We start from the raw sequence: 20,344 nt of genomic DNA, 5'->3' as shown, positions 1-20,344 counted from the left end.
TCACTTCTCTACCCATTTCCACTTCTATTTCTTCCATTTCTCTTTTCAATGCTTCTTTGGCAGCTTCAGCTACAAAATTCAAAGCTTTAACATCTTTGAAATCAAACACACACAAAAGTTCATTCCTTTTGGTACCCTTCATATCCATTGGGTAGTAACCTTTTGGGTTTAGCAACTACCATCATGTCTCAAACTAACTGGGAAGCTGATAAGATGTAAGTTCCAATATTATTATCTTTCATAATCTTTTGCACCATAGGTCTTTTTCAAGCTTAATTCTTTGTTAATTTAGCTTCTTGGTACTTTGATTTGTGGTTTTATTTTGTAGTACTTGTTTAGTACTTTGTTTGTCACAAAGTAAAGGAAATTTTCATTTGGGTATCTTATATCTTGTAGTTCTATGCAAGTTTGAGGGGTTTGCATGGAAAATTTGTGAACTTTTAGGGGTGCTTAACTTTGATTATGGTGTATTTGTTCATTAAGTAGGTTCTGGTATCTGTTATTGTTATGTGATTTTGGTCAATATAAAGTTGCAAACTTTATTTCTCATATTTCACTTGGAGGGTGATGCAAGAAACCATGTTATTGCACTGTGAGATTTTCAGGTTAGATGTATATATCCATGATTACCTGGTAAAGAGGGATTTGAAGGCTTCTGCTCAGGCTTTTCAAGCTGAGGGGAAAGTTTCCTCTGACCCTGTTGGTGAGTTACCTTAAAAAATTTCGAAACTTTCAGAAGAAGCTGGATTTTACTTTGGCATTTTTTTTTCTAGTGTTTTATTTTTGTCCATTTCATTGATTTTTTTATTTATTTTTTATTTTTTCTGTTCTTGGATGGCAATATGGGACTGCAAGCTATTGATGCCCCGGGAGGTTTTCTGTTCGAGTGGTGGTCGGTTTTCTGGGACATTTTTATTGCGAGGACTAATGAGAAGCACTCGAGGTTGCAGCCTCTTATATTGAGGTTGGTTTTTGAAAAATTTGGCCTATTTTTCATGTCATTAAGAGTTATTCCTTCATTTTTCATAGAATTATAATATCCATTTAGTATAATTTTATTCTTCTAGCTAACCCATTTTCGTCTCTTAACTAGTTGATTTGGTTAGCTGTTCCATGCTTTTTTTTTCTCTTTACTATAGCTTTAATTAGATATTTCTTTAGAATAAACTCCTGCTAAATAATATTCTTAAGAATGTTTAATCTTTACTTTTAGGTTGTTGTGACCAGCAGTATGATTCAATATTTAAGTCTTGTTTGAGCCTGTGAGTTCATTGTACTTTATGCGTAATGCAATTATGAGTGGTTTTGTTGCCATCAACTTCGTAAGAAAACAGTATTCTGGATGTAGACTTGGTGAGAATGCAACCTTGAATGCTGATTTAGAACAAACCTTGTGAGCCAAAAAAATTTTAGAAGTTGATTCATAGGGTACTCATGCTCCTTTTGAGCTATGAGTGGGTTAACCTCTTATAAATTCACTTCTTGGCTTGCTTAAGGTTATTTCTCCATGTGATGAGTACTTACATTTCCTTTATCTACACATCTTTTTTCCAATGTTGCACGGTCAATTTTCGGGTCTCAAGTTTGTGAGTGGTAGTTACTTAGTTGCTGCTAAACAGGTAGAAGAGCAAACATAAGACTGCTTTATTAAACTATAAACACTATAGGCTATATTGTTTTTATTCAAGTAATAAGAACCTAAGCGAAACTTCACTTTGGGAAACTAGTTTAGGTATCTATAACTAGTTTAAATGATAAATTTGAGGATCAGTTGAAGTTACACTTTATGGAACTCCATTTTCAGACACAACTAATGAAGGCCAGGGAGCAACAGCAGCAGCAACCACAGCAGCCGCAACCGCAGCAGTCGCAGCATCAACAACAGCAGCAGCAACAGCAACACATGCAGATGCAGCAGCTCCTATTGCAGCGGCATGTCCAGCAGCAGCAGCAGCAGCAGCAACAGCAGCAGCAGCAGCAGCAACAACAACAACAGCAGCAGCAGCCGCAGCAACCACAACAACAGCAGCCACCTCAGCCACAACCGCAGCAGCAGCAGCAACCACCGCCACAACAACAGCAAGGTAGGACAGGGCTAATCTCATAAACGGCAATACGAATGGGTTAGTTGGAACCAGGGAACTGCCAATGCACTAGCAACAAAGATGTATGAGGAGAGGCTAAAGAGAGATTCTTTGGATGAAGCAGCAATGAAGGTAGTTGATGTTCTCAACATCTGACTATAGATGATGCATCTGCTGTTCTATAAACTTATGAGCCATATATTCATTTCTTTCTTTTGGTATTTTGTACAGCAAAGATTTGGTGGTGAGAACATGGGTCAAATTTTGGATCCTAATCATGCCTCAATTTTGAAGTCAGCTGCTGCTACTGGCCAGCCTTCAGGGTGATTATTAATGTTATTATTTTTGTTTATAAACTGTGATTTTATTGCTTATTTAAAGTCAGTCCTGTGCTCATTATGAAGGGAGAGTTATTTGGTGTTTAAGTCTCTTGGTATCTGGCATTTTGTATAGCTACAAGTGTTGACTTTGTTGGCGCCAAATTGCTCGATTGCAGGCAAGTTTTGCATGGTGCTACTGCGGCTGGCATGCCTCCACAAGTTCAAGCTCGTAGTCAGCAATTAGCAGGGTCTACTCCAGTATGTCCTTGTTCATTGAGTGATCTCATTACTTGTTGTTATTATTACTACTTTTTCCTTATCTGTTTTTCCCTGACTAACTACTTGAAATCAGGATATAAAGAGTGAGATTAATCCTGTACTGAACCCTAGAGCTGCGGGTGCTGAAGGATCATTGATGGGAATTCCTGTATTCTTCCATTCTCTAGTTGATGTGATTTCCATCTAGTCCATCCAATCATGCATCAGTCTTTTCACTATCCTTGCATAAAGAAAATGATGTAAAAGAATTATTTTCTTCTCTCAGGACCAAATCAAGGTAGTAACAATTTGACTTTGAAGGGATGGCCACTCACAGTGAGTAATCTTTTTGTATTTAGTTTATTGTTATTATTGTTTTGCTGAATGTTACTTCTTCTTGTGGATATTGTTTTTCTTCCTTTAACATGATATCATATCATGCAACCTTCAGAATTGTGGTGTGCTGTAGTATTATTTGCCAAACATGAGATAATGTACCCACCTAACCTTATATCAACACTTATAGGGTATAAATCTATGGTTACTACCCTAACCTTATACCATCATTATTAAAGTTGCCCTCTTCTTTTTGTGTCTATTAACCATTCACAGCTAAACTCTATCATCTGCATAAAATGGTGGCCACTTCTATGAATTCTCTTGCAACCATTAATTGTTGAGTAACTAATTTGTAAAGTTTTCCAATCATTTCCTTAATAAGGGTTTGGAGCAACTCCGCTCTGGTCTACTCCAGCAACAAAAGCCTTTCATGCAGGCTCCTCAGCCGTTTCATCAACTTCAAATGTTGACACCACAGCATCAGCAACAGATAATGCTTGCGCAGCAAGGCTTGGCATCTCCATCTGCCAGTGATGACAATAGAAGACTCAGAATGCTGTTGAACAATAGGAGTATGAGCCTAAACAAGGATGGTCTTTCAAATCCTGTTGATGTAGTGCCAAATGTTGGATCTCCACTTCAAGGTGGTGGCCCTCCTTTTCCTCGTGGAGATACAGATATGCTAATGAAGGTTCTAGTTCTCTAAACTATCTTTCCACCTTTAATGCAGTTCTTACCTAATTTGTTAAACTGTTAAGTTTATCATTTCTTAGATTTACCTTAAGCTGTGTGACTCGAGTATTCTGAGTTTTTCTGTGCACAGTTGAAATTGGCTCAAATGCAGCAGCAACATCAGCAACAGCCAAACAGCAATCCACAGCTGCAGCAACTTCAACAGCATGCTCTCTCAAATCAGCAATCTCAGACTTCAAGCCATAACATGCATCAGCAAGATAAAGTAGGGGGAGGTGGTGGCAGTGTTACTGCGGACGGTAGCATGTCGAACTCATTTAGAGGCAATGATCAGGTCAGTCCTTTTATAGTTGCCAATATGCATGCGTATCCAAGCAATGCTTGATTGTTGCCTAAAACTGTTGTTAGTTACATGCTTTTAAATTGTCCATGAAGTTGGCAGACTCTTTGTTTTATTATGAATGAAATCGGTTCCTAACATGATTTTGTGAATGCCTCTAAGGCCTCGAAAAACCAGATTGGGAGAAAGAGAAAGCAGCCTGTATCTTCTTCAGGTCCTGCCAATAGTACAGGAACTGCTAATACAACAGGTCCATCACCAAGTTCGGCACCCTCGACTCCCTCGACTCATACACCCGTAGATATGCCGTCTATGACTGGTACTACTTCTTCAAAGCCATTAATGATGTTCAGCACTGACGGCACCGGGACTCTTACATCACCTTCAAACCAATTGGTGAGTGGCTCTTCTTTGCAATGTAACTGATGGAAGGAATGAAAAGTTCCTTGCATTATGACTCATTAGCTTTCCATTTTGCCCGCACGATGATAACAATCTTGAATTGTAGGCTGATGTGGATCGCTTTGTGGAGGACGGATCTCTTGATGAAAATGTTGAGTCTTTTTTATCTCATGATGATACGGATCCTAGAGATACGGTCGGTCGTTGTATGGATGTAAGCAAAGGTGCAGTAAACACCAGTTTTAATTGTTTATAGGAGAATATCATCCTTTCAAGAGAATTTATCACGTGTCAGTGAAAGTCTAAAGTCTAATTTTCTATTACACTGTTGCAAAAGTTTCCATTCTTTTATTTTAATAAATAATTCATTAAGTTAATAATAAATTATGATGTACAAGATTACCAATCTGACACATCAATTAAGGATAACTTAATAACCTGTGCACCTTATCTTATATGTAGATCTGCAATATTGCTCTTCAATTCCTTGACTTCTTAAGAGGTTCTGACTCAAATTTTAGAAGCTAAGTTCATGAAATTCATTTAATTTTCAGGCTTCACATTTTCTGATGTAAATTCTGTACGTGCTAGCACAAGCAAAGTTGTATGTTGTCATTTTTCATCTGATGGGAAATTACTTGCAAGCGGTGGGCACGACAAGAAGGTTAGTTGTAAATCATTATTCTCTCTGTTAACTAACATCTTAGATTAGTTGCCAGCTTGTTAATTTTTTCTGCTAAAAAGGAAGTTGGAAAACAAAATCATGAACTATGTTTAGTTTACACTGTTTAGATATGGAAAAATTTAACACTTTCCTCCCAATTATTTTTCTGTGCAGGCTGTTTTATGGCACACGGATACCTTGAAGCAGAAGGCTGTTCTTGAAGAGCATTCGTCTATGATCACCGATGTTCGTTTTAGTCCAAGCATGCCTCGTTTAGCAACATCTTCATTTGACAAAACTGTCAGGGTTTGGGACATTGATAATGTTAGTTGATTCTCTCTCTTGACTCTAATATATGCCATTTTGTGCGAAATTGTTTCTATGGATTCTGAAGGGTTTAATTATTTTCTGTGCTGAAAAATGTTGCACACCAAAATGTTGTCGAAAGTTGTTTCTGAGATTAAAAAGGGTTTGGAGTTTTTTTTATCACAAAGATAAATTGCTAAGTACTGACAAACTGAGATGATAAAACTTATCATTATGTTTCTTTTGTTTGCAAGTATAAATTATAAACGAGGAGAATAAATTTGAAACAACTCTTAGCTTTTGGAGCTTTACATTTTAAATATATTATGCTTCAAGATACGGTTATGTTTTCCAGCTTTGTTTCTTGATATAGGAGTTCCTAGATATGCTTTACTATATATATACATGGAGCTTGCATTCTACCTTGAATTTTAATTAATTAGAGGTCAATGATATTATATGGATAATTTTCTATCTGCTGGACATTATCTAAGGTTTTTATTTATATATGGTTTGGAAAAATATGATCCAGTCATTCTGTGTAGATTGTCTGTTTCTTTGTTTTTTTCTGGATTCGACTCATTGTGTTTTTACCTAGTTGGTATTCTGTTTTAACTGAATGTATAAATAAAATTACCATGCAGCCTGGTTATTCGCTTCGCACCTTTACAGGACATTCAGCATCTGTAATGTCCCTAGATTTCCATCCAAATAAAGAGGATCTTATCTGCTCTTGTGATGGTGACGGCGAGATACGATATTGGAGCATAAATAATGGAAGTTGTGCAAGAGTCTTCAAGGTAGAATCCTAGTCCTCAGTTATCCTTTTTTTTTTTTTTCTATGAAGCATATAGCAGTAGGCTACCTTTATTTACTTTTCTTTTTAATCACTGTTTAGTTTTGTCATTTATTAAAGTGATGATGTATTCACTTTAATGTGTTAATTGGCAATTCTCTCATCGATTGATCAGGGTGGCACCGCCCAGATGAGATTTCAACCACGTCTAGGGAGGTACCTGGCTGCAGCTGCAGAGAATGTTGTTTCTATACTTGATGTGGAGACACAAGGATGCCGAAATTCATTAAAGGTTCGATTTCATGTTTATTATAATTAGTATTACTAGTGTATGTGCCTATTTATTTACTGTTTTATTTATTAAATTTGTGTAAAAGTAATAATAATAGAATTAGTTGTTGTTTCTAACTTAACTAACAAGTTTTGGGTTCAAGCCTTGGAAATAGCAGAAGAATTTTTTGAAGTCTATAGTTGTTTCTAGTTGGGAAACAAATATTGGGACTAACGTTCCTTTGTTGGCATGTTGTGCTGTGATTGTAGGGCCACACGAAGCCGATACATTCCGTGTGTTGGGACCCTTCCGGGGAGTTGCTGGCATCCGTGAGTGAGGACTCGGTCCGGGTTTGGACTCTAGGAACCGGGAGTGAAGGGGAATGTGTTCATGATCTTAGCAGTAATGGCAGTAAGTTTCAATCATGTGTCTTTCACCCGTCTTATCCGTCGTTGCTCGTCATTGGCTGTTACCAGGCAAGTCTACTTTCCTTATATGTTTCCTTGTCCAATTTCTTTCCCTTTGATAGTGGTGAATTTAGCTGTGGTGATCTTTCCATACACAATTAACAAAAGCCGAGGTTTGTTCGAGAATCATGCTTGGTAAGAAAGGGTTGCACTGAACCATTGCCCTTCTTACCCCAAAAATGATGATTGAAAAATCTAAATCATTGATCATAGATGCTTTCAAAATTGGAGGGGGGGGGGGGGGGAATGCAATTTGCCCTGTCAAATGGTGCCAAAAACAAAAATAAAGCTGCCTTCTAACTTTTCTTCCAAAACTATCCTCTCGTGATGTATTTTATTGACATAATTACCCTTTAATAGAAGGGTAATTTTGGGGAAAAAAGTTAGCATTAGGCCTTTTCTTTTGGAGCAAACTCTACTTAAAAATTTAGGTTGTGTTTGGTTTTGTGTTTTCATTTTCAGTAATTTTTATTTTCAGTAATTTTTATTTCCACAATTTTGTGAATGAAAAAGAGAAAACAGACAACAGAATTTTATCGTTTTTTACTATTTCTTCTTTTTTCTTTAATCAAAATTCTGAAAATAGAAAATACTGAAAATGCAAAAGCAAACAACCGATGTAGTTTCGAGTTCTTTACCCTTTATGAACTTTGACTGCAGTCATTGGAGCTGTGGAACATGACGGAGAACAAGACGATGACTCTGACAGCTCACGAAGGTCTCATCGCCTCCCTCGCCGGTTCGACTGTAAATGGTTTGGTTGCTTCGGCGAGTCATGACAAGTTCATCAAGCTCTGGAAGTGACCTGTAACACAGTAGGTTTACACGTTTTAGTTTATTTCTCTTTGTACTTTTTAGCAAAACTAACCTTTGTAATATTGTTTGTCTTCCCTGTTGTATCTGTTTCGTTATTAGGTATTTTCCTTTGGAGACTTGTACTATTGTAACATGGACTAGTTATCGTCTTCTGTACCTTTTTGGCTTCTTTTTATTTTCCTAATGTTAGTGTTATAGTGTCAATGCAGCTAGGAAATTAAGAAAATTTTGTTGAAGCCTCATACAATTCATGTCCTTGGGGCATAAAACTATCAATTTTTTATTTTCCTAATGGAAGTTTTGGAAGGGAAAAAAAATTAATTTAAAATAGAACGAAATAAAATGCATGAGATAAAAATAGGATGTTTTAAATTAGGATTTAATCTAAATATCAGTAGAATTTAATTAACATATATTTTAAAAGCACATATTAAAATTATTAGTAGAAGTTTTTAAATGTTTTATTTTAGTATTAAAAAATGGACATTGTCACTTTTATTCTAATAGTTTTACTTTTTATTTTATTTTATAAATTTATATAAATATATAATAAAAAATGTGTAGAATGATATTATAAAGAGTAAAGTATTGTTTTTGTTTCAAAATATTTGGGGTAAGTTTCAAAGTTGTTTCTACCATTTAAATCGTTTCAACGTTGTTCTGTTGTTAATGATTTATTAATAGAATTGACGGTGAGACAAAATTAAGATGATTTTAAAACATTAGTGATTTAAATAGGATAAAAATATTGAGGATAAAAATGATACATTACTTTTAGAAAAACTTCTAAATTAAATAATATGATAGTAAATTTTTACTGAATGAATTGTATTACGAATTTAAAATTTTTATTCATACTTATAAAATGGTTAGTATATAAATTTTTAAAAAAGAAAAAAAATAGTATGATACATATATAATAAGGTATAAATTATTCATTTGTGTCTAATATATTGCATTTTTTTACATTTAATTAATTAAACTTTATTTTTAACTTTTAAATAAATTTTAATTTTTCAATGACATATAATTATTTAATTTATTTTTTAATTTTGCTCTTAATCATTCTACAAGTGTTATATGATGAATAAAAATCTTGGATTCGTAATGTAATTCATTCCGTTAAAATTCACTATCATCTATTTATGATATATTAAAACAAAGTTGAAGGTAGTGTTCTAATGCATTATTAATCTTCAAACTTTCTAATAGAGTAATGCTACATATTTAAATCTTTTTATGAACTAAGTTAAATAATAAGACTTGAAATAATGTTAGCTATAATTAATTTTTGTTATGTTAGACCAACTTACTTGGACTTAATTAACAAAAAAATTTGGATGTGTAGTATTATTCTTTCTGATATTATGCCATGTCAGCATAAGTAGGTTTTGACACAATTTGATCCAAATCTACTATACATCCGAGCATTATTGCCATCCAAGTTCAATCAAGTAGACTCAACACCAATAAAAACCACTCTCATTAAAAGAGTGTGATTATATGCGCGGAGCTTTACGTTATCGTCGTCGTCGTCTTCTTCTTTTTTGCGTTCCTCCTCCTCCTCGCGTTCCTTCTTCTTCGCGTATTTTCTTCTCATCGTCATTCTTTTGTTGCTGCTATTGTTGCTATTTTTTTTTCTTTTCCTCCTCCTCTCCTTGGTGATTTTGCAACATTATGTGTTTTGAATTATGCAGAACAACGAGACCAAATGCACCTTAATTCACTCATAAATGAACCAAAAATTAAATTTCGAATGAACCAAAATTACTTAATGACGACGATATACAAACAAACTCGTTTCAAAACAAGCACGGATCAACTGCACCTTATTTAGGCCCAATTTGGGTAAATAACTTAAATAAGTTCTTTTGGAAAAAGATCTTAAAGTATAAGAACTTTTATTAATAGTAGCTTATAAATAAGTTATTTTGTATTTGAATTTTTAACTATAGAAGTGCTTATTTTAAAGTTGTAGCGTTTGGATAAATAACTCAAAAAATACAATTTTTTTAACATAAGAGAATGGATATTAAAATAACGATGATAACAAATACTTTCCATTATTGAATGTTGATTTTACATAACCAAATCACTAAGATTACAATCGATCAGGCAATTAATTCTTTATTTGTTCTCTAATTAGTTCCATTTTTCTAGCACTTTCAGCATTCGGTTCTTCCCACGTAATATCATTAGAAACTGGTTCTTCTACTTCACCTTCACCTTCACCCATAAGATTAAAATTTTCAAAGAATTCTTCAAATTGTTCATCGCTTGTGTCATTCCGTCGAATAAAATTGTGTAAAGCCATACAAGCACCAATAATTCTAACTTGTGTGTCTAAGAAAAACGATGGCATGGCACCTAAGATTTTTCATCTTACCTTACAACATCCAAATGAGCGTTCAATTGTACATCTAAGGCTAGAATGATAATAGTTGAATACTTCATTTCTTCCTCTTGCTCTGGGACCTAATCTAAAATGTGAAAGATGGTATCTATGACCTTTACCAAGTAGTACTTATCTAGCAAAAATTTAGTGCACCACAAAATTAGTTAATAAAAATAAAGAGTTTAATCTAATATAAATAATATCAGTCTCATATGCTAACCTTTAGGAGGAAGAGGGAAATGAAGACTTTGTCTACGCACAGCTTGATTGAAAATTTTAATATCGTGTGCAGATCCCTCCCAACCTGCCCATACAAATGTGAAACACATGTTAAAATCACATACTGCCATCACATTTGTAGTTGTAATCCCCTTTCTACCAATGTGAATTTTCTTATCGGCAGGAACAACAACAGGTATATGAGTTCCATCTATTGCACCAATGCAATTTTTAAAATATAGATAATATCTTTCATCATTTTTAATTTCCATTGGAGTATCTGTGAATTGTGGATCAGTTGGTTGAATAATATGTTGAGCAAGCTTGCAAACAGCATCCAATACACAATGAAATTGTCTAGAAATAGTTTCCCCTGAATGTTGGAATCTCTCTTCTGCATTACGTATTGAACCTGATTGTCCAATGATATATAAAAATATACCTACTTGTTCATGAATTTCAATCCCTTTTGTTGTCTTCCGATTGTAAGTACTTTGTAAAACATCACAGAGATGAAGGAACACAAGCTTTTTCATCCTAAATTACTGGTAGCAACGAATAGGATGTCCATTTAAAAGTTTATTTACCCAACTACTTCCTGTCAATCTTGAAGTTCTTCGTGGATTTTTCACAACGTACTTTAGAAAATAATCAACACAAGTTGCGATTGTTATTAAAGTCATTGTCTTCTTCTTACGTTTGGCTGCGACCTTTTGTTTGTTTTCAAATTCTTTGTCTGACACATTTGTATTTGACATCAAACTTTCAGTTGAGCTGTTAGATATCCTGTTATACAAATATTTTAAACTAATATCAAATAAACACTAGTTCACATATTAAATATAAAATAGCAAACAACAATAGAAAATAATAAAAAAATATAATCATAGAAAATATTTTTTGAACAACACATAAATATATTAAAAAGAGTTATTCTAGCAAAAAAAAAAAACTTTAAGAACCAGACACATCTGCTAAACTATGAATCTTCAACCAACCAAGTTGTAAGGCAGAATCTTCTAGCCCCATAAAAATCTCTCTATTCGACCTTTTTGCCATTAGTCTTGTAGCTATAAAGAATATATCACTCCTCACTTCTAGCACAGATAATTGTTTGAGAACAGCTAAACAAGTAGATATACTTGGTACGTTATTTCTATGAGCTATTTCGTTGGCCTTTTCTTCTTCAAACACATTAATTATACGTTCTAGTTGAGTTGAAAGTTGAGAGGCTCCAGACCATTTTTCAACCTTTCTTCTCTTTTGTCTCATTGCATTAGGAGGCGTTGATTCATCATTTAACTCATCTTCTAAACCTTCTTCCTCATTATCATTATCTTCGTCATTATATCTATCGTTATAACTATCATTTATATCTTCAGAAGGTGCCCATGCACCTACACCAGTAGCTACAACATCTTCAAAAAGAAACTCCATTTCATCAAGATGTTTTGGACCTTCCTCTCTAAATTTTGTCACATCAGGATTTTCCTATGAGACGATAAAATGACAATTAAAAATCTCTCGATAAAATTGATATTTCTGAAATAGTTTTAAAAAATGCAACATACCTGAATCTTAGCATCCCACCAATCATCACTTGCTTATATGGTCTTCTTAATAGGATCCCAATCAAGACCGGTCTCTTTTCCTTTTAGTTTAGCCCATAGTCCCCATTCTCTTTTCATAGCCTCCCACTTATTTTTAAATTGTTTAGACTCATAATTTAAACCAGTCTCTTTCAAGAATTTTGTTTTTAAATTTGCTCAACCAACTTTGTTAAAATGTGTTCTAAGTCTATTTCCAGCCACCATCTCTTCTTTACATATTTTCATGAATATAACAGTATTTCGTTCATTTCAATCAGCTTTAAATTTTCTTCCAAACTTGCCACTTTCATGAATTTGTTGGGGAAGAACATAAAAAAAAATTTATAAAACTAATTATAAAAATAATAGCAAGTTGTATAAAAATAAAATCACATATAAAAAAATAAAATTAAAATCACATATAAAAAAATAAAATTAAAACTGAGATCTCATAGCATACACAATGTTCAATACAAATTTAATAATAAAAATAGAATGATAAAATGATAAAAAAAATACCTGGAAGGAATATATGCTGGTTCAGATGGAACAGAAGATGGTGGTGAAGGGTCAATACTTCCAGCAGATGAATCATTACATGAAAATGGTGGTGGAGGGCCAACACTTTCAGTAGATGGAACATTGTGTGAAGATGATAGTGGAAGGCCAGTGCTTCTAGAAGATGGAACCTTGCGTGAAAATGGTGGTGGAAGGCCAGTATTTCCAAAAGAAACAGAAAACATTTTTTTCACAGAATCAAGAACGAAAGTAGATTTTCTTGTTCTGAAATCAATTTTTTTCATGGAAGTGATAAAATGACTTATCGAAAAGGAGATAAGTCATCTATTTCTACTTCTTTCAAAAGTTGTAAATTAACTTTTCGGAAAGTTAAAAGCTTTTCTTTAAAATGGTGCCAAACACGCTTATTGTAACTTTTCATAATTCAAAAGTAAAAAAAAAAATAGCTTTTGTCACTTCCCAAACGGGCTCTTAAAACCAGAATGAACCAAAATTACTTAATGATTGTGTTCGAAAACAAGCACACAAACAAAATTGAATGATAAAAAATTCACTAAAAAATAAACCGAAATTACATTTAGAATGAACTGTAAATTAAATTCTGAATAAACCAAAATTATTTAATAATGATGATACACAAACGAACTCATTTCAAAACAAGCACAGACCCAATGCACCTTATTTAAATTCAAAATGAACCGAAATTATTTAATGATTGCATTCAAAAATAAACACAAACAAAATTGAATCATGAATAAATACACATCTGAATCCATCAAGTGATTTTGCAGTATTATGTGTTTTTTCTTCTTTGTTTGTTTTTTTCATGTTTTTATTATTGTTTAGAGGGTAAAACAAGAAGAATTATGAGAAGAAAAAACAAGAAGGAGAAGATGAACAAGACAAGAAAAAGAAGAACATGATGAAAACTTTTGATGAGTTTTTTATTCTTGTTTCTTCTTTTTTTGTTTGACTTTTCTTCTCTTTTTCTTGATTTTATTCCTCTCAAGAGAGGATATGAGGAGGAAGAGTTTTAAATTGTGCAGAACGAGGCTAAATGTACCTTAATTCACTCAACAATGAACCGAAATTACCTTGAGAATGAGCCGAAAATTAAATTCCAAATGAACCGAAATTACTTAATGATGATGATATACAAACAAACTCGTTTCAAAACAAGCACATACCAAGTGCACCTTATTTAAATCCAGAATGAACTGAAAGTATTTAATGATTGCGTTCGAAAACAAGCATACAAACAAATTGAATGATCAGAAATTTACTCAGAAATGAATGAAAATTATATCCAAAATGAACCTAAAATTAAATTCCGAATGACTAAGTCGAAATTACTTAATGATGACGATACACAAACAAACTCATTTCAAAACAAACACAGACTAAGTCAGTTTTGCACAAAAACACATCCAAATCATTTTGGATCATACAATGTCATTAATATGGCAAAAATTCGATAATAACGGTAACAATAACGATGATAATGATAACAACGATACATATTAGAAGAAGACGACAATGATGATGATGATGATGATGATGATGATGATGATGATGATGATGATGATGATGATGATGATGATGGAGAAGGATGAAAAGGAAGGACGAAAAGAAGAAGACGTAGTATCAGGAGTGAATAAGAATGTGCGTGCGTGAATTTGAAACAAGAAAAAGAAGAAGAATAAAGCATGAAAAAGAAGCGCGTGAATCTAAAAGATTTGGTTGGACTTTGTTGGTTAAATCACTTTAATATGGAGCTTTATTGAATTTCATATTCTCTTACTCTTTTTTTTTTTTTTTGGTAGATCTCTTACTCTTTACTTTTATATAAGATAGTATATACCTTCAATGTTAATATTATTTCTCTTAATTAGGTATAAATATAATTTATCCTCTTTTATTATACTCACTCTTTTTTATAAGTATTATATAGCATTACAAATTTACAACTTAGGATTCTTCTTCATTTTTTCTTCTCAATCTTATATCATTTATTTTTTTAGGTTATTCGATACTTTTTATATTCTCTTATTCTTTACTTTTATATAAGATACTATAGAGTTTTAATGGTAATGTTATTTTTCTTTAATAGGTATAAATTGAGTAATAAAACAAAATTCAGCATCTTCTTTTATACTTACTCCTTTTTATATTTTCTATATAAATCAACATTCACTTTACACCTCTTCTTTATCTTCTCTTTTCAAATAATATCATGCCACTTAGGCCTAGTTTGGATAAACAGCTTAATTAAATTCCTTTTGATAAAATAGCTTCAACAATAAATAACTATATTAAAAGTAACTTATAAATAAGTTATTTTGTGTTTGAGTTTTTAACTCTAAAAGTGTTTATTTTATAGAAATGTGATAAAACGTAGTAGTATTATGAGAGAAGTCATTTTTTTTAACTTTTTTATAAGCTTCTAAATAGCTTCTTAGAAAGCTGTAATTCGATTTTAAAAATTGCACCAAACATTAATATTACTACTTTTCATAAGTCAAAACTCAAAAAAGTTACTTTTAAAGCTTTCCAAACGGGCCCTTATTCTTTTTCCTTCATTCTTACTAATATTTTGCGCAAATATTTGAAGAATTCGATGGATTACCACAACTCTTTTGTTTAGTTTGCTAAACATATGTATTAGGTAATAAATTCCTAAAACACTAGACCTTTATAATTTTTTATTTTTTTATTTTTTTCTAATTATATTCATTAGTTATATCATCCATATATTATTTCTTTTTCTTTCAACCATTTATATTTTTTAATATTATTTAGTTGTAATAGGTTAAAAATATATGGTACAATGTAAGTCATAAAAAATAAAATTAGAAAATTGAATGTTAATTTTAATTATATATCATATCCTTTATAATTTATTTTTTAGTTTTTTTATTTTTAGTCTAATTGTATTCATTAATTATATCATTCATATATCACTTCTTTTTTCTTTTAACAATTTATATTTTATAATATTATTGAAAATACATAGTATTATCATGAGTCATAAAAAATAAAATTAAAAAAATCAAATTATTAATTTCGACTATTGAAATATTATATTCAAAATTGTATTTCATCTAATAATTTTATATTTGTACTATAACACTTAAATATAATCCAGAAAATAAATAAATAAAAATGATTTTAATAGAATAAAATAAAGATAATAATATAAAATCAAATAAATAAATTTAAATGGAATATTTTCATAATTTTATTTAAAGGCAAACTTATGTATAAATTTTTAATTATATAATATTAAGTTTTAAATTAATTTATATATTTTATATAGTACATATCCATTTTTATTTTTGCGTAATGCGCGGATCTAAATCTAGTTTTACTTGATTGGATAATTCTTTTAAGAGTAATATATTGTTTTTGTACCGGTCGTTTTTGTCCTATTTAAGTTTTTAAAGTTTTAAAATTTTTTCAATTTTGTTTTTGTCTCCCCCTCAATTCTATTAACACATCACTAACCACAGGACAACACTGAGACCATTTTAAAATGTTAGGGATTTAAATATGACGATTTAAATGTTAGGACAATTTAAAACTTATCTCAAACGTTAAAAGACAAAAACAATATTTTTCTCTATTATAAAAAATAGGAGTGACATTATGATTTTTCTAATGACTATACAATAATATTTTTTTTTTGTGACTGTTACGGTGGGTAACCGGAGATTGATGGGCTGGATGGCGTTGGTTGGCCCAAACGTATGAAGGAGGTGGCTTTCGAGTGGATATGTTATTCGGCGTTCCTCCGTCCGACTTGTACGTGTGAAAGAATGGGGGGTGGTACCTGCAAAGACACTCTGATGCCTAAGTTAGCAAGGGTGTGAGCAGGTTAGATAGTATTGGGACTCGAGATACCTGAATGGTGTCAGTGTATTTATAGTGGTGAACCAATAACCACCGCTGAAGTAGTGCCACCTTTTTAGGTGTATAACCGTTCCCATATCTTAGGGAGGTTAAGATATGGCTCTATGAAGTGGTTAGAGAGTTTCTAGGGGCAGTTACTCATTCGAATGAGTGTTATCTGCCAGCTAACCCTCGTGTCCGACTTCTTTGGAGCAGGTCGTGTTTAGTACCGACTTCTTGGGATGAAGGCTGGTACTGGATGAAGGCCAACCCTTTGGGTTGGGCCTCTTTGCTTGGATCCTGGACCTTTATTATTGGGCCAGGGTATGAACAGTTCCCCTACTCGAGCCCAATTTCTTTTTAGGATTTGGGTTCGAGTATTCAACTCGGGGTCGTAGCCGATTTGCAAGAGGACCGACATGATGGTTTAAGAACCGACGTGATTTTTCGTGACCTTTTGGTTCTGACAGTTACGTCTAATCAAGCGTCGTGTCCGTTAGGGGTGTGCGTAGGGATTTATGGCCTTGGTAACGGTGCATCTTCATTAATGATTGCCCCAATTTTACCATTATGCCCCTAACGTTCTTATAAATACTTTCCCTCTCTTTCGTTGTTTCGTTTCTGCGATCTTTCAAATTTCCCTTGCATTCGTTCGTGCTGCATTCTTGCGTTTTCGAAGGCTTTTGCTTCCAACCCTTATTTTCGGATAAAGGTTAGTTCTTTAATATGCCCTTGCAGATAAATTTGATTTGCAGACTTTTGTTTCGCATCCTCCTCCCTTTAGAGACCGTGTTGGTGATTTTTCTTTTCCCCTTGTAGGTTTTGTTACCCCCTTTTTTATAAAAAGAAATGGCTTCTGTAGATGCTCTCTCTCACTGGGTTGATGTCACGGTCTTAGGGGAGGAGCCCTCAGTCGATTCTGAGTTCATTACCAACCTTCGCACTCATCACAGAATTTGTACTTCTGAGGATGACGAACCAAAATATGAATTGGTAGTCCCGGGTCCTGAAGACCGGGTTTGTTTTGGAAGAGTCAATGAGGCGGCCCCTCATTTTTTCTTTATGTATGAGTGCATGATCACCCGTTTGGGTATTTTTCTTCCTTTTTCAAATTTTGAGATATCTGTTTTGCGTCACTGTCGAGTCGCCCCCACCCAGCTTCACCCCAACTCTTGGGGTTTTTTGAAAATTTATCAATTCATCAGCCAGGCCTTAGAGTTTTCGACTTCTTTAAAGATTTTTTTCCATCTTTTTCATATGACAAAACCCTTCAGTGGGCTAAACAATAAACAACAGTGGGTGTCGTTCCGAGCCATACAAGGTCGGAGAATCTTCACCCTTTTTGACGAATCCTTTCACGACTTCAAGAACTACTTTTTCAAAGTACAAGCTGTAGAGGGTCACCACCCCTTTTTCCTGGATGATAATTCCTCTCCCCGATTTCCTTTATATTGGCTGGAGGCCTCCCCCTGCGAGAAATATGGTCTGGATGACCTAAATGAGGTAGAAGCAGCCATTGTGGGGTTCCTCCGAGAAGTGTGGGGGAGGGCCCCATACTTGGACACAAGAAAGTTTCTCCAGGGGTCTCCGACCTTTGTCCAGGCACAGCTAGGTAGCTTTTATTTGTTTGCTGGATTTCCGACTTGTCTTATCCGACTTGTCTAATCTATCATTTGTTGCTTTTTTCAGAGATGGTAAAGGCAAACGCTCAAGAATCTTACCAAAGGGTCCGGGAGGCTAAAGCAAGGTCTCGCGCCAGGACTGGTGGCGCCAGGGCAGTTATCTCTCCTTCTCCTCCTCCTCGGAATGTTGGGACTCCCTCTCAGCCCATTGTAATTTCTTCTTCAACTTTCTCTCAGCCACCCCCCTGCTCGATCTTCTTCTGAACCAGATAATAAGAAGCGCAAGACCTTAGAGTCTGGCTCTTCTGGTGAGGCGAAGGCGGATGCTCTTGCATTCGTCCGAAAGAACATCTATCCCAACGTTCGCATAAACATGGATGATGTTTCTGTTCGGCGCCACCTTACCACTCTGGTTGAGGAGAGCCTGAAGGCGGCGGGGGTTTGTGGCAAACTCTTGGATATTTTTGAGAAGGCCCCTCTCAACTCTTTAGGGATGACCTCGAGGGTCGAAGAGCTGGAAGGAAGGCTTCTCATATATCAGGAGCATGAGGGGAAGTTGAAGGAGGAAGTCGCCAAGCTGAGGGAGGAGAGAGATAATCTCCGGGAGAGTGGGAGGAAGTTGCAAGCCCAATGCAACATGGAGGTGGATTTGAGGAAGGCAGCGCAAGCCAGCTACAACAGTTTATTTGATGATCTTGTGTCTGTAAAGAATGACTTGCTGAATGCCCGGAAGGCCTATACCGAGTTAGAGGACTCTATTGCAGATGGTGCTGATGAGGCTTGGCGGGTTTTTAAGGAACAGGTCGGAGTCATTGCTCCTGACTTGGACCTTTCTCCTTTGGACCCTGATAAGATTGTTATTGATGGTGCCATCGTGGATCCTCCTGTCCCCGTGGTGGAGTCCGAGTCCGATTTGAAGACTCGGGGGCAGAGGATCATAGAGTCCCCTCCTCGCTCTAAGGACGCTCCGGGTTCTTCTACTGCTCCTCCGACTTCCTCTCCAGCCCTTGCTCCTGGCGTTCCTTCCGACTCTGCTGGTGGTGCTCCTTCTACTCCTCTTACTAAGAAGTGATTTTGGCTATTGGGGCCCGGCCTGTGGGCCCCTCTTTTTAAACTCTTTTATATTTATTTGTTGATGTTTGCAACAATTTTTTGGCCTTTTAGGGCCGTAAACAAAACAAATTTTTGATACCCTTTTTAACAAGGGTTTAATTTAGCGTTTAAATAAATGCCCTTTTTTGGATAAGGGTTTTGAGTTACCTTATGCGCGCATGCTTTCCTATTCGTGGTTCTTTTGACTTTTTGATCTTTTCTGGAAAAACCTTTTCTTTGGGGCTTGCCTGCTTTTCTGAATCTTTTTTGATCTTCAAGGCAGCCTTATAACTTTTTCTTAGTTTTTCCTATCTCTTTTTGTTATTCCTAGTACTCAATTTTGTTTCATTGAGTTTTTCGTGACTTAGGCTACTTTTGCGATTCATTTTAATTTTACTCGGCTTCGCTTTTCGACTTATGAGTTGGACTGCTCCCGAGTTTATCATGATCGACTTCTATAGCCTCTTTACGCCGACTTGTACCTCGTCGTTTTATCCTGACGACCATCTAGGTCGGTTCATGGGATTTTCACGTTTTGTCGAGCTTAAATTGGCGCGTTTCGTAGAAAGAGAATAAAAAGGGAATTTAAAAGAGATATTTAAAATGAAAGAGATCTTTATTAGTTGAGGAGGTACCTTCTTGCTACTAAGGGCTTTTGATAATTTATTTTCCCTTAGCCCCTACTATGATGCCTCGTTAAAAACCCTTCTCCAGAAAAAACCCTTTAATTTTGGGAAAAAATCATGAAGTTGGGAAAAGAGTACATCAGAGAGTAGGGTTCGCTTTTTAGCTGTAGTACCTTTTCATATTACAAGCATGCCATGATCTTGGTAACTCGTTGCCGTCAAAGTCGGTTACCCTGTAATAGCCTTTTCCTAAGACCTCGTTGATCTTGTATGGTCCTTTCCAATTTGCAGCGAGCTTTCCTTCCCCAGATTTGTTGACTCCAATGTCGTTTCTGATTAAGACCAAGTCGTCTGGGGTGAAACTCCTTCGAATGACTTTTTTGTTGTATCTCGCGGTCATCCTTTGCTTCAACGCTGCTTCTCTTATCTGGGCTTCTTCTCGGATTTCGGGGAGTAAGTCGAGCTCCTCTTTGTGCCCCTGTATATTCCCGATCTCGTCGTGGAAAATCACTCTTGGGCTTTGCTCATTGACCTCTATTGGGATCATGGCTTCTACGCCATAAACTAGTCGGAAGGGTGTTTCTCCAGTGGCGGATTGGGGGGTTGTTCTGTAAGCCCATAGTACTTGTGGGAGCTCT

The 20,344-nt window shown here is 34.7% G+C and overlaps 1 pseudogene; it reads left to right on the top strand.

Annotated features, from left to right (window-relative positions):
• Window positions 1-64: 64 nt before the first annotated feature.
• Window positions 65-7,914, top strand: LOC112771122 (transcriptional corepressor LEUNIG-like; annotated as a pseudogene).
• Window positions 7,915-20,344: the final 12,430 nt, after the last annotated feature.

This window comes from Arachis hypogaea, chromosome 18 (assembly GCF_003086295.3).
Source record: "Arachis hypogaea cultivar Tifrunner chromosome 18, arahy.Tifrunner.gnm2.J5K5, whole genome shotgun sequence".
NCBI lineage: Eukaryota > Viridiplantae > Streptophyta > Magnoliopsida > Fabales > Fabaceae > Arachis > Arachis hypogaea.
Note: the sequence above shows the minus strand (reverse complement) of the source record. Positions and strands in the feature narration are given on the sequence as shown.